Raw genomic sequence first — 12,774 nt, 5'->3', positions numbered from 1 at the left:
ATCACTTTGAAATACCTACTTAGCAAAATCAATTGCAATTTTTACTTGCCACGACCATGCATCAGACTCATGCCAAGAGCATAGGACACTGTTTAAACTCATAAGCAACTGACCTTTCTTCAGTCATTTTTGTTACAATGACCAAGATTCAATGGCCAGACTTGTGCAGAAAACACACATAATGTGATCTGTCTGGGAGAGGTACCAGGCTGGTCCTATTTCATATAGTTTTTGTGCTTATATGGAGGTGAGGACTAGATTTCTGTTAATACTTTTTATATTTTCTTTTGTCTACAGAGGCAAAGAAATGAGGGAAGATGTAGAGGCAGAATGGTGTGCAACTGCTGGTCTCAATGACTGCCAGCACCCTAGAGCTGAACCCACAAGACCTTGGTGTTCCTTTCTGTCTGCTGTCTCAAATAGATGTGAAACTCCCAGCCAAAGTGTGTATCTTACCCCCTCCCTTCCTTTCCTTCAACCAGTGGCTGGTCTATGAAGAAAAAAACAGCTTGCATAACCCAGCTAATCTGCAGTGCAGATCTTTATTACTTGTCTGAAACTAATAACTCTTCCGTGGCAGACAAAGTGGGCGATCAATACAAATCCACGCAACAAAATGTTTTGTCCAATTTTTATTTAAAAGACGGTTTTGCTTTTGTTGCAGTGCCTCATGTTGAAGTTGCAGAGTTGGTCACTCGGTTAGGAGATGCCGAGCATGAGGAATGCCTCTGCCTTGTGCTCGAGAGGCATTCTGTTGCTCTCTGGTTGCATGAGCACACACTGTATTTTGGTATGACCTCTGCCTCCTTCGGCACACAGAGCGGGCTGATCTGGGAAAGAGTCAGGCTGTGGAGGAGGAAGCTGCTCTAGATTACCTGCCCTGAGTAGCACTGATGCCTTCTGCATGGGTTTCATGGCAGGAGCAGCAGGAAGTGTCCCATAGGTGAGGCAGAGGGATGCTGTGCTGGAGAAACAGATGCTCTCCTGCCTCTCTGGGCAGCTGCAGAGTCCATTCAGACCAGACTTTGTCTGTCACTCGCTGCAGGCTGTGTTTTTCGTGCAGACAATGTTTGTGGCACTGCCAAGCGTGCACACCTGGAAGGGAAATCAGTGGGAGCTGTATGCTGAATGCATAAAATGCTGTAAGATTGCCAACAGTTTTGGGAAATATAAGCCCTGAGTGCCTTCATTTTGGAAGCAATAATTAGTGAGAAACTTCTGGCAACTTTGACCTCTCTCTTTTATTGTGGGGTTGCACCATCCCCTCTCCCATGCATGCCACGGAGAAATAAGCATCAATATGTTGAAGCTCTCTGATCTGATGGTAAGGTCAACAAGGGAATTCAGTAAAGCTGTCTACCTGGCAAAACAGAACAAACAAAAAAACAAAACCCCAAACAAACAACCAACAACAAAACCAGGAAAAATCAGTGCAAAACAGGCCTGCGGGTAATGCACTGGGTAAGGAGGGCAAATAGCTACGCTGAGTAATTATGCCTACAGTTAGAACAGTGGAAGCCCTGTGGAAAAAGAGTATGGGATTGTGAAATTAAATGCTCTACAGATACATATGCTCAAGGTTGAGCATGCAGATTGCAGAGGCAATGTGATGTCTGTAGGAAACATCTTTTGTCTGGCAGGTTTCACTGGATGCATGTTTGCTCCGTGTAGGGGTTCGCGTGCTAAACAATAAGTGGACATGGAAAAACACCCCCTTTCCCACCAGCTGAACATCTTTCTCATGTCTCCTCCTTGTCTTACACGCTACATGATTTAGGAAATTCCCTAATCAAGATACCCTGTTCTGTGTTTAATAACTGGTCTAACCCTCATTGTACCTGTGGGTTGGCTTCTTGGCTGCTTGCTATTTTATCCCTGCTGTATCAACCTCTCTGTTTTACTGTGTAAAAGAAAGAGATTCCGAAGTTCATACTGACTTTTCCAGTCCACATATATCAGGAAATCAGAGATGCTGGTCTTTCTCTTTCTGCATATTCTCAAAGACAGCGCACAGCCTCTTCAACATGATATATCAGTAATTTCATTTAAGCCGGAGAATTATCTTTCAATATATATCATCAGTATATTTGAGTTTCTTTTTATATCAATTTGATAAAATTAAACTGGACCTGCTTTCTGCAAGTGTCCTGGATATTTTCTGTTCCTGTTATAATTGTAACATCTATTTATTGTACATTAAAAAAAGAGGCCAGGGAGAAGTCTATGCTACCCCCTGTAGTCTGACTGTCATTGAACCTTGTCTCACTTCTCCAACCTTATGCAGAGTTTAACAGTATCAGACACGCGGGAGCCTAGAGTCATTTCATTAATAACTCACAAAAATGCAATAATGCTTGAAAAAGAGAAACATTTCCTGACTTCCTAGCTCAAGCCAGTACAAATAAAATTGTTGGATAATAGGAAATGATGAAGAGATGAAAGTGGTCCATCATCCCGTCCTTGGTCAGCCGGTTCTTATCCTGTCCCTGGTTCTCATTTCATGTTTGGGTCCCTTTCTGTTGCCATTACTTCTCTTCTTATGTGAGCAGCTGGTCAAGCCTTCTGCCCTCTGGAAAACCTATTTTTCCTTCTCCAATGGCTGCTGTTTTCCTCAGTCTCTTCTTCATGTGTCCTTCACTCTCCTCATCCAAAGGTTTTTCCGTCAAGTGATCTTGAATGTATACATCCGTAAATCTTGTGTTGTTCTGTAGAGCACCTTCCTTCCCTTCCTCGTGAGACCAGTGTATTGGCAGTATGAATTTCTGGCTGACAGCATCCTCTTCCCTGAGCTATGAAAGGTGGTATTTCTTGGCAGCACCCAATGCTGTTCTGTCAGGCTTGAGGATAATTTTATGTCCATGGTAGTTCGTGGTGTCATCCTAATTGTTACTGACCCTCTTTGAATCTTCTCACTGCTGCCATCTTCGTTTCTTCCTCGCTATCCTCCAGGTAGACACAGCCACTGCTCCCATTCCTTTTCAGCCCTTCCTCTGGGCTCAGCGATTCTCTGCCTGTCAGCTGTGACCAAGGGCAGGAAGTGTCCATCTGTGGCTCATACTTCAGCCCTGCTGCCTGCTTTGGGACTGAGCTTGCTTTTCAGCTCCTTTCTAACATCCTAAGAGTTACCCTCTAGCCCAGGCTGCCTAGTCGCCCTGGACTATTCAGTCTTATGAAAGAATCAGCAATCTTGTTGTCAGAGGGAAAGAGAAAGAAAGATGAGTGGGCCAACACTCGAGGGTTTTGTTCCCGCACAGGTGAGTTTAAGGGAAGCCTTGAGGTTTTATCTGCAAAGTGGCAAACCAGCGTCTCGGCAGCAGCCCAGGACCCACGCCTGATTATTTCCTCTTTGAGTAAGTGCTCTGGCATAAGGGTGTGGATGTTGGCAAGATGTCTGGGAAAGGATTTTGGATACATCACCAGCCCAAATTCCCAGGGAGAAGAAGCGTGTGGACTGCTGTGTGGCAAAGCTGCAGGCTACAAAGCACACTTGTGGCATTGAGTCCAAGGCAAACAGGCCCTAAGAAGCATTCTGGCTGGTGTGCCCATATTGCTGGGCCAGCCCTTCTGGCAGAGAAGCCAAAGAGGAGAAATCATGTCTCCGTTGTATTGTCACTGCTTGCCATGGTACCCAGGCACCTCCTGTGTTCGGCAGCGGAGGACTGCAGGCAGCTTGGGGATGAAATGCTGCTTGCCTGGTAGGAGAGAAAACATCCTCCAGCAGCGGGTAAGAAAACAAAAATTCTTTTTTCTCTCAGTCCAGCTGGTCAGTATCATAGTTTTGAGCATTTTACATTTTAACCGTTCTTCCTCTTTTGAAATGTGACTTCTATTTGGTGACCCTCCTGCACTGAATTTTGGTGTTACCCAGGACTAGAGAGAATGCAGACTGCTCCCCATAGTGACTGATGTGTTCCCCAGGTACAATTTGTCTGCTGCTGTGCTGCAGTGGCCCTGCATCCCCAAGAAGTCCTCTCCTCAAACACTGCAGATGCTAAGTCAAACCCTGTTAGACTGCCCACAGCTCCTCTGCTCCCTCCGGGGAGAAGGTGTTAGTGGGAGTGATGAGTACATGCTCTGGCTGGAAAGACTTGTCCAGCTCTGGAAGAGATCTGACTCCTGCTGGTGGGTGTTGGGGACCAGGGCATGCCACCCAGACGTATCCATCTGCTCAGCGGCTGCTGGGATGACCTGTGTAAGTGCACGCACAGTGGTCAGTGGAAATCACGAGACACCCTCTGGACTGAGACACCCCGCCAGAACAATGAAGCATACGAAGGTTAGTGACTTTCTCAAGCCAGTGGCTGGGAGATATCCAAGGAATGCAATGGGAATATGACTCTGCTGGGATGCTGCCAGCGACTCAGGATCACATGCTTACGTGATGCTTAATATGCCATGCAGTGCCTTTGGGCATCCGATGCCAAGCGAGACCTTCATCCCTGGGGCTGGACTCTGCACCGTGCAGAATTCGGAGCAGGACTCATCCTGCCCTTTGTGCCTCACCTGGGGGTTTAAGCAGCCAAAGGAGGGACAGGGTGCCAGGCGGTTCTCTTCAGTTCTTGGTGCAGGTGTGGAGGGAAGGATGCGTCCTCTCCTCTGCTCTCCTCCTCCTCCCCTCTCCAAGGATTTTTTGTTGTGCATTGCTTGGGGGTCTTCTGTGCACCCTAGCAAAGGTCCTCCGTGAAGATGTGAAGTCAGCTCTGGCGTATGAACACCAGCCAGGACCACTAGTGGCCATGTTCACATCCATTGCCTGTCTGGTGACCACCATTTCCTTTGCATCAGAGTATTTTGAATGAGATGCAGGTCTTTCAAGGAGGCAACACGACCATGGAGCTAGAGCTAAGTCACTGCGGGCAGGTATTGCAAGAAATCTTTCTGCCTTGCTAACTTCTTTGAGGCTGAACAAACTTGATCAGCTTCCTTTCCCCCAACCTTCAAGAGAGATTTTTTTCTACAGGGTGTCTGGGCTCTTATCAGCTTTGTTAAAGGCATCTTACCCGAGGCTGACAGCACCCTCTTCCGTCTCTCCAGCAGCTCCTTTCATATCATCAAAAGGCAATGGGTGTGTTATCAGGCAACGGTTTTGCTAAATCATGAGATTACCTCAACTCACATTTTAAAATGCGTGTCTCTAACCCTTGAAGGTCCAGAAGAAAGTTTAATACTTTGAAACACCTAGATTTCAGCATCAGCATGAAAAAAAAATCTTCATTTTCAAACATATTTTGAAAATCCTACAGTTTCTTACCAGACTTACATTTCTGGGTACCTGAACTCTGTTTTTTGGGGGGCAGGACTACACCAAGGAACAGAGTTTCCTAGCAAAAAAGTTTCAACAGACAGCAGATAACCTTATCCATGGTGAGATCGTCCTGGAAAAGCACTTGCAAACACAGAAAATCTTTTAATGTAGGGGTAGGAGGAGCAGTTGCTTCCTTTTGTGAGTCTGTGAATGACAGGTTGTTCTTCTCACAGCCCTGAGACACTCAGGAGCATGAAATTGTGCTGTCGAGTAAGCACAGAGACAGGAGATACCCAGAGAAATGCCTCTAGTGGAAGCTTTTGGTCTGGTCTCCGTAAATTATTTCTGTAAGCAATGTGAAGGCATTAAAACATAACATGAGCCAAAAAAAGATTTGTTAGATCTCTGGGATCAAGCACCGTTGTTGTTCCAGGCTGTTTTTATGCAGCTCTCAGCACCGTGGGGTCCAAACTCCTAAGGTTCCTTTCGGAGCAATAATACAGATAAGAAGCTAATGGGACTGGGAGCATAACATCCAGGAAATCTGGTGGCCACAGGAAAGACATTGGTGACAAAAATACAGCTTCAGCAAAGGATTAGGGCAGCAAATTTTATAAGAACATAGGTGTGCAGTAGATATCTTTCTAGATCTGTGGTAAGGAAAGTCTGCAAAGGAGAGATTAATTACACAGAAAGAGTTAAATAAGCTCTGCCAGAGGCAACAGAGAAGGAGAAAACCATGACAAAGTGTTGTTGTTAGCTTCGACAGTCAACATGTCATAAAAAGATCAGGGTGAAGTATTCGTAAAATTTTGAATGACAGAAGTCCACAAGGTGTGTCATTTTAAAATAGACACGGGAGCGCAAACAGAGCCCTGCACAAAGTTAACAGAGTTCACGGAAAGTAAATGGAATAAAATCCCATTGCACAATAGAATGGTGCTTCTGTCAGCCCGCCAATGATGTGAGATTTGGGTACATTACAGACAAAGAAGCCATGCCTGTAGACATTTGTACTGTGGATGCTGCAGCTGTGCGGGTAGTCAGCCCTAAAACAAAGTAATTATTGGGGACAATTAAAGGAACAAAGGAAAATGTGCTTGACAAAACCCTTACTGTAAGAGACCACAGGCAAGTTTTCTGAGGTCCGGTGGGTATTATTGCATGCAGTTGCAAAAGAACATCCATGCATCAATACCTGGAAAAGCTCTGCTGCTGGTCCTGGCAGGACCATGGGGTGAAGCACAGCTTAGACAAGAGGGAGCAGTCCAAAAATCTCCAGAGTCTTCAGAAAAGATGCAAAGGCAGTTTTGTTTTTTCAAAGGACCTAAAGAGTCTTTGACTAAACCTGAGACAACTGAATGCAAAAACATTGTGGATGCAGCTCCTGTGAGGCCAGCCCAGCCGGCAGCTCCTCGGGCCTGGTGCTGTTGTGTTTGCTTCAGTGATGCGAGCGCTTCTCTGCATGGGGTCACAATGCAGCTCTGGGAGGGACACGCCAGCTCACAGATCCCATCTGTCCAAAGCCGGGTACCTCCTATTGCTAAAATTATAATCTGGCTGTTAGTGAATGAGCCCTGTGAATAGAATAAGCCAGTATTTGGTTATCTCCTTCGGGCTGTTCGCTCCTTGCGTTTGGCAGGACGCTGTGCGAGTTAGTGTCATTGTGTTGGATGCACACTTTCTCCCTTTTGGCAAGTTTTGCTGTGAACTCAAGAGGGAAGCAGGCAAACCATTCTCAAATTCTGCTTAGAAGAATTTTTAAAGGCCAGTACAAGCTGCTAGAGGGGAAATCTGTCAGAACGTGGATTTTAAGAAAATCAGTTGATGCCAAAATTCAATGCAAGAGGACAGATGCTTTGATGTTGGTAAACCGATTCTTGGTGCTTGGATGGATGGAGCTATGGGAGTACAAAGCATTATTATTAAACCAAACACTGAGTTATTCAGAGGCATAAAACATTGAATTACAAAGGAGAAGGCCTCAAAACTTCCTTGCAAGAACACACCAGTGCATCACTCGTGAATGTGCAGGGAAGGCTGCTGACTTTCCCAGCCAGGGAAAGGCTGTTGTCGTTCACGTGAGCGTTCCTGAGATCTCAGGCTATTTATCCGAAATGCTGAATTTACAAGCCACTTACCCATGCAAGGAATAGGACCTGTGTGAGGCTCCTTAGCTGAGAAAACAAACAAGCAACAAAGAGGAAAGAAAAAGAGGAATGAGTCCAGCCCTCTGGCTTCTTTATCACTTTTTGCCTCGGGACATGAGCCATGGCCTTTAGAAGGATGCAGCAAGCCTCTGTGCATCTCTGGGGTGAGGTAGCACTCCTGTATGCCTGCTGGGACTCCAGCAAAGGTCAAATAATCCCAGGAGCCCCCTCCGTCTCCCCAATGGCTCTCTTTTGAATGCAGCAATCACAGGGACACTGCACACAGATCCTCAGCGCACATCCAGGGAAATCCATGTGCTGGCGTCACCACCTTTTGAATAAGTGGGTCCCATTTATTTCACTGACACCTCACAGCCCCCTGGGAGCCTTGCCAGGAGGATCCTGACATGCCCCAGAGGACCTGTCACCAGAAAGCGCTTCCCAGCCTACTCCGAAGGTAAATGGCTTTTTTCCCTTGCTTGCACTGTGGAATTCACAGTCCAATTTACAAGCCCCTCTGAGCTATTAGTAGTACAGCTGATAAGCCAGGAAACATTACAGAAGCTGCCCCCTGCATCTGTGATTTATATTCCTTGCTAAATATAAAACTCTCAAGGCTCGGCACATCAATATTTTGGAACGGAGCACATGGAAATATTTGATGGATTGGGGAGAACAGATCTCTTTGGCCATTCGCTCACACTTGCCCTTTTGTGAGCAATCTGTCTTTCCCTGCAGCAGACAGCGGAATTTGGGCACAACAGCTGGAGTTCCAGTATCTCTGTGCTTTATTTGTGAGGGAGCCTGGATCTGAGCCATCCAGGCACTGGCCATCTGCAGATGCAACTGTGGCACCAAGGGTTGCAAGAGCCCGTCTGCGCTTTGAGGGGCTGCCTGTCCTTGCAGCCTTGGTGGCACCTCTGCAGAGCACACTGGGAAGCAAGTTGTGCTACAGGGACTCCATGTCTTCTCCTCACTGTGCATTGGGATGGTGCCTGCTTAGCTGAGAGGCTGGTGTTCCCACTGTGGGCAATTTGGGCTGCGTCTCTAAGAGCAGTATCACAGCCGGGATACAGTCACCATTCAAGCCCAATGGTTCTCAGTCTTCCTCTAATGGTGTAAATTTGGGAACCTGATAGGTGAGACATATTGCTTCAAAGAAAGGAGGAATGGTCAGTGAATAACTGTCAGCAAGTGAGACTCCTTCGTTTGCCTAGGACAAGCAAAGCATCCGATCCATACACACATTATGACATGCAGTGTAGGCATACATCTCCAGCTGCTGTAAATCTTTTTAGCTCTGCTGCAGTCAAGGGATTTTTTTCCAGATGAGAATCTGGCCTTGGGTGGAGCTATGCCAGGTCTGCATCTCCCTGGATATGGATCTAACAAGTAACATTTCAGTTCTGCCACAGAGGTATCCAAATTTTGGACAAATCTCTCAGCATAACACTCATTTTATCAGCCCATGGTATGTTGTTTCAGTCAGAGGAGGAATATAACAGAGGAAAGGTGTGTGGCATTTTTAATGTATCATCAGGTCTATCCATGTGGCAGATGTCCTCTGACCTGTCAGATGGTCAGGCTGAGCCAGTTTAAGAACTTCAGCAGAGTGTGCTGTGGAAATCACACAAAACCCCTCAAAACTAGGAAAAACAACAACAAAACCAACAAAAACCATCCCTTTCTGCAAACCCTTTCAGAGTTCCCTTTTGTGCATTCTTTAGTTTCTAACATTTATTTTGGAGTGGGGCAGAGAGGTGGATTGGCTGCTTGCCTGCCTTCTGGGGTAGAGAGCTTTGCATAAAAGGAAGGAGAAAGAGAACATCAAAACCAGATTGAGAGGAAAACAAAGTCACCCCTTTGTAGAGTAAGCCCACAGCTTTGTGCAGATTCGGGCTATAATGGTTGTTTTCCAGCTATTACTATTCTGAATTTGTCCCACTGAATAGCTAAGTGGAGTGGCCATGACAGAGTAAGAATTCAGATGCTCGTCCTCCTAGAAGGAGGACTGGGTTGTAACACAAAGTGGGAAGTAAAAGGTGCACGTAGCTAGTCCTGCTGTGTGTAAACCTCTGCACTGTTCGCCATAATACTGTGTGCGAATCACTGCATCCCAGCACACAGATTTGAGCTAGCAGTGCAAGCCTATTGCTCTACCTGATTGAGTTTCTCTGATGTATTTGATTCTGCAGCATACCAGAATCTCTCCAAGATAAGGCCTGGTTCAGCGACCATCCCGACAAGGGAAACCCAGATCGCAGCCTGGAATGCCAGTCCTGGGAAGGAAGGGCCTCACCAGAGTGCTGGAGCATAATAGTTTCTTTCTGGTCATCATGCCTACTTTTCCACAGTCCTGGACAGATGGACAACCATTGCTTCTCCAACAGGAACGGATATACTCTGTGTACCACCAGACATAAAACTGTATCATACAGGACACCTCCCAAAGTCCTGAAAATCATCCTTCAGAGAAAAGGACCTGTAACGGATGTGAAAAGCCACAAATGGTTCAAGAAAGCAAGACTGCTATAAACTATGGCTGGTGCTGTTTTCTCTTGCAAAAGCAAATGTCTTATGTAAAACTGCAGCAAAGCTCTAACTTTCTTCTGGAGAGGCGTACCAGATCCCTGCAGTGTGCCTTCACTGGAAGGGCTCCTGGAGCCACCTGTTTGTTGAGTAGTAGGCACGTTGCCAGACAATAAATCAGCAGAGCTCTAAACTTCCATATAAAATTCCCATCCTCCTCCTACCATGCCTACAGCCTGCGTTTCGGCCTGGGCACTTGTTGCTATACAGTTTGGTGAAGCCTCTAATTCCCCTTTCCCAGACACGATCTGTGAGCCAAAGCAGGTAGAGCTTTGTCCCAAAAATGTCAAACAGAAAAACATACTGTGGGCAATGTCAAGTTTTTGTGTTTATACAGCCACCTCTGCTTCTAGTCACTACCACTGGACAATAAAATCCCTTCTTCAGAGCCATCATGTGTTGACATAGCTTGTCAGCTCACAAGAAACAGCCAGACAGTTGCACTCTTACACCTTCAGTAAAGCTGCAGCAGAAGAAGGCCTTCCAAAGCTAAGAACTGCAGAGTGTGCAGGTATGACCTAGGGAGACCATAGTCTAACTACCTACCTAAAATTACACCTCTGTTCTGAGCTGGTTTTCTGGCCTCCCTCTAAACTTTGGAGAAGTATAAGCTTATTCAGAGGGCAATCTGTCATGCCAAACACATTTGTCACACCTCTCTAAGGATGGATGAGACTTTATTATTAACTGAGTTACATCTTCTTCTAGGTCATCAATAAAAATGTTAAATAGCAGGGGGCTCAGAGCTGATGTCTGGGGGAATTCTGCAGGAAATATGTGAGCATAATGATAACTCCTGATCTAGAATGACACTTGAAAGCCTATCTGTTGATTGTTAATCAGTTTTAAAGTTGCCTTTTATTACATATTTCCTTAATAAAAATATCGTGTGATATCAAGCCAAATGCGTCACTGAAGCTTAGGTAAATCACATCAACTCTTCCTTCCACTGACTGCGTTTGTAAATCTCCTAAATCTGAGATTACACTCTAAACTGACACAGATTCACTTCATTGCCTTTGGGTGAGAAATAGGGGGGAAGGTGCTCCTTTCTGGATGAAGATTGTTTTCTGAGGATCAGATATGCCACCTCTGCCATTTGAGTAAAGACCAACGGTGTTCAACATCTCTGTGCAAAGAATACATCTGTGTACTTGTATCTATTATATATCCTTGAAAAGGCAAGTGGTGGCTTCAGACCAATCACACACTTTTGGCTCCAGAAGACAGTATTTTAAGGAACTGGAGTGTCTTGGGCAACTGGTCCTTAGGGCTAAAGGTTGTTCAGCTATAAGACCTTCCTCTGAGAGGCTATGAAAGCCTTTTGAGACACAGGCTCCAGAAGTCCACCGAGTGCCCAACCAGGGACCACAGTCAGAAACATACATATTTATTGACTTCTCCTTTGTTCTATCCAATATACAGCATATATAGTTTCTTCTTTCCTTCTCTTATTTCTCTTGCTAGTCAGTCTGGGATTTTTATTTTATAAATTTACAGTGGCTTGGGCCTTTAATGTACTATTCCAAAATATATTTCATAGCTTGGAGTCAGTTGGGTCCTGCAGTTCACATATCACCAACTCATGATTTCCCATGTGTTAGCCTTGCCTTGAGCCTAGGCAAGATTGTGCTGCTCAGTAGAAGAAAAATATTCATACAAGCATCTGGCCTTGATTTGAAGATATCAAGAAATGGAGAATCCACCACCTGCACTGTCTGCTTAGTAGCTAAGCACCCACACTGTAATCCAATTTATCTGGCTTCAGCTTTCATTTGTAGATGCTTGATCTTTCTTTTCTTCTAGCTTACAGATGCCTCAAGTCATCAAATCTTCTCTCACTCTGGCTTTAGATAGACAAAACAAATGGAGCTCTATAAGCACAAGAAAGATACTGGCAAACTGGAGAGATTCCAGCAGAGGACCACTGAAATAGCTGGCAGCTGGGACATATAGTGTGTGAGGAGAGGTTGAGGGAACTGGGTTTGCTCAGCCTGGAGAAGCAAAGGCAAAGGGGAAGCTGCTTATATTTTTCCACTACATACTGTGAGGTTATGGAGAAGATGGAGACAGACTTTTCATGGAGGAGCACTATGGAAGTATGAGAAGCAATGGATAAAAGTTGCAGCAAAGACATTTTCTGACTGGACGTGAAGTTCTCATTGTGGAGAGTAATAAAGCATTGGAGATTGATGGAGATTTTCAAAACTTGGGTAGACAAAACCTTGAGCTACCTGATTAAACTTTGAACTCTGCCCTGTTTTGATTGGCCTGATGCAGGCCCTTTTGGCTAATTGTGGCCCTTGTGGACTAATTTTTTTCTTTTCTAAGTCTTGCTCTATAAGAAAAAATTCTCCATCCATAAAATCTTCTATGTGATTCCTTTAGAAGCAGCCTTCCTCAAAGCTCAAGTGTCTTAAAAAAAAAAAAAAAAAAAAAAAAAGCAGCATTTACTGTGGCATTCTGGCATTTTTTCAACAATACCATAGAAATATCACCTTCTCCTATGAGCCTTTTTTATATCTCAAGGAGTTGTATCAGCTCTAAGAGAGCCCTAGTCTTGGTAAGCTCAGTTGTCCTCTTCTCTCCCTTAATCCTTTTCAGAATCATCCCTTTCCAGAATGTCATCCCTATGAATGAACGGCTTGCATTCCCTATTCCTAGATGCATATATTAGCATTTGCCTCATCAAGCATGTGTTGTTTGAAGGGCCCAATTTATCAAGTGATACAGTCAGGCGGTGTGATTGCCATGCCTTCGACACTGTTTACCCATCTGCCAGTCTTTGTG

At 45.2% G+C, this 12,774-nt stretch overlaps 1 long non-coding RNA gene across 1 annotated transcript in view; it reads left to right on the top strand.

Moving 5' to 3' along the window:
* Positions 1-11,275, top strand: part of LOC106029742 (uncharacterized) — a 30,614-nt gene extending 19,339 nt beyond the window's left edge. Inside the window, exons 4-5 of the long non-coding RNA XR_010830209.1 lie at positions 298-7,852; positions 9,591-11,275. This is a non-coding gene — a long non-coding RNA (uncharacterized lncRNA). The remainder of the gene's footprint in view (positions 1-297; positions 7,853-9,590) is intronic.
* The last annotated feature ends 1,499 nt before the right edge of the window (positions 11,276-12,774 follow it).

This window comes from Anser cygnoides, chromosome 3 (genome assembly GCF_040182565.1).
Source record: "Anser cygnoides isolate HZ-2024a breed goose chromosome 3, Taihu_goose_T2T_genome, whole genome shotgun sequence".
Classification (NCBI taxonomy): Eukaryota; Metazoa; Chordata; class Aves; order Anseriformes; family Anatidae; genus Anser; species Anser cygnoides.
The sequence above is the reverse complement of the archived record's forward strand: the minus strand, read 5'-3'. Positions and strand labels throughout refer to the sequence as shown.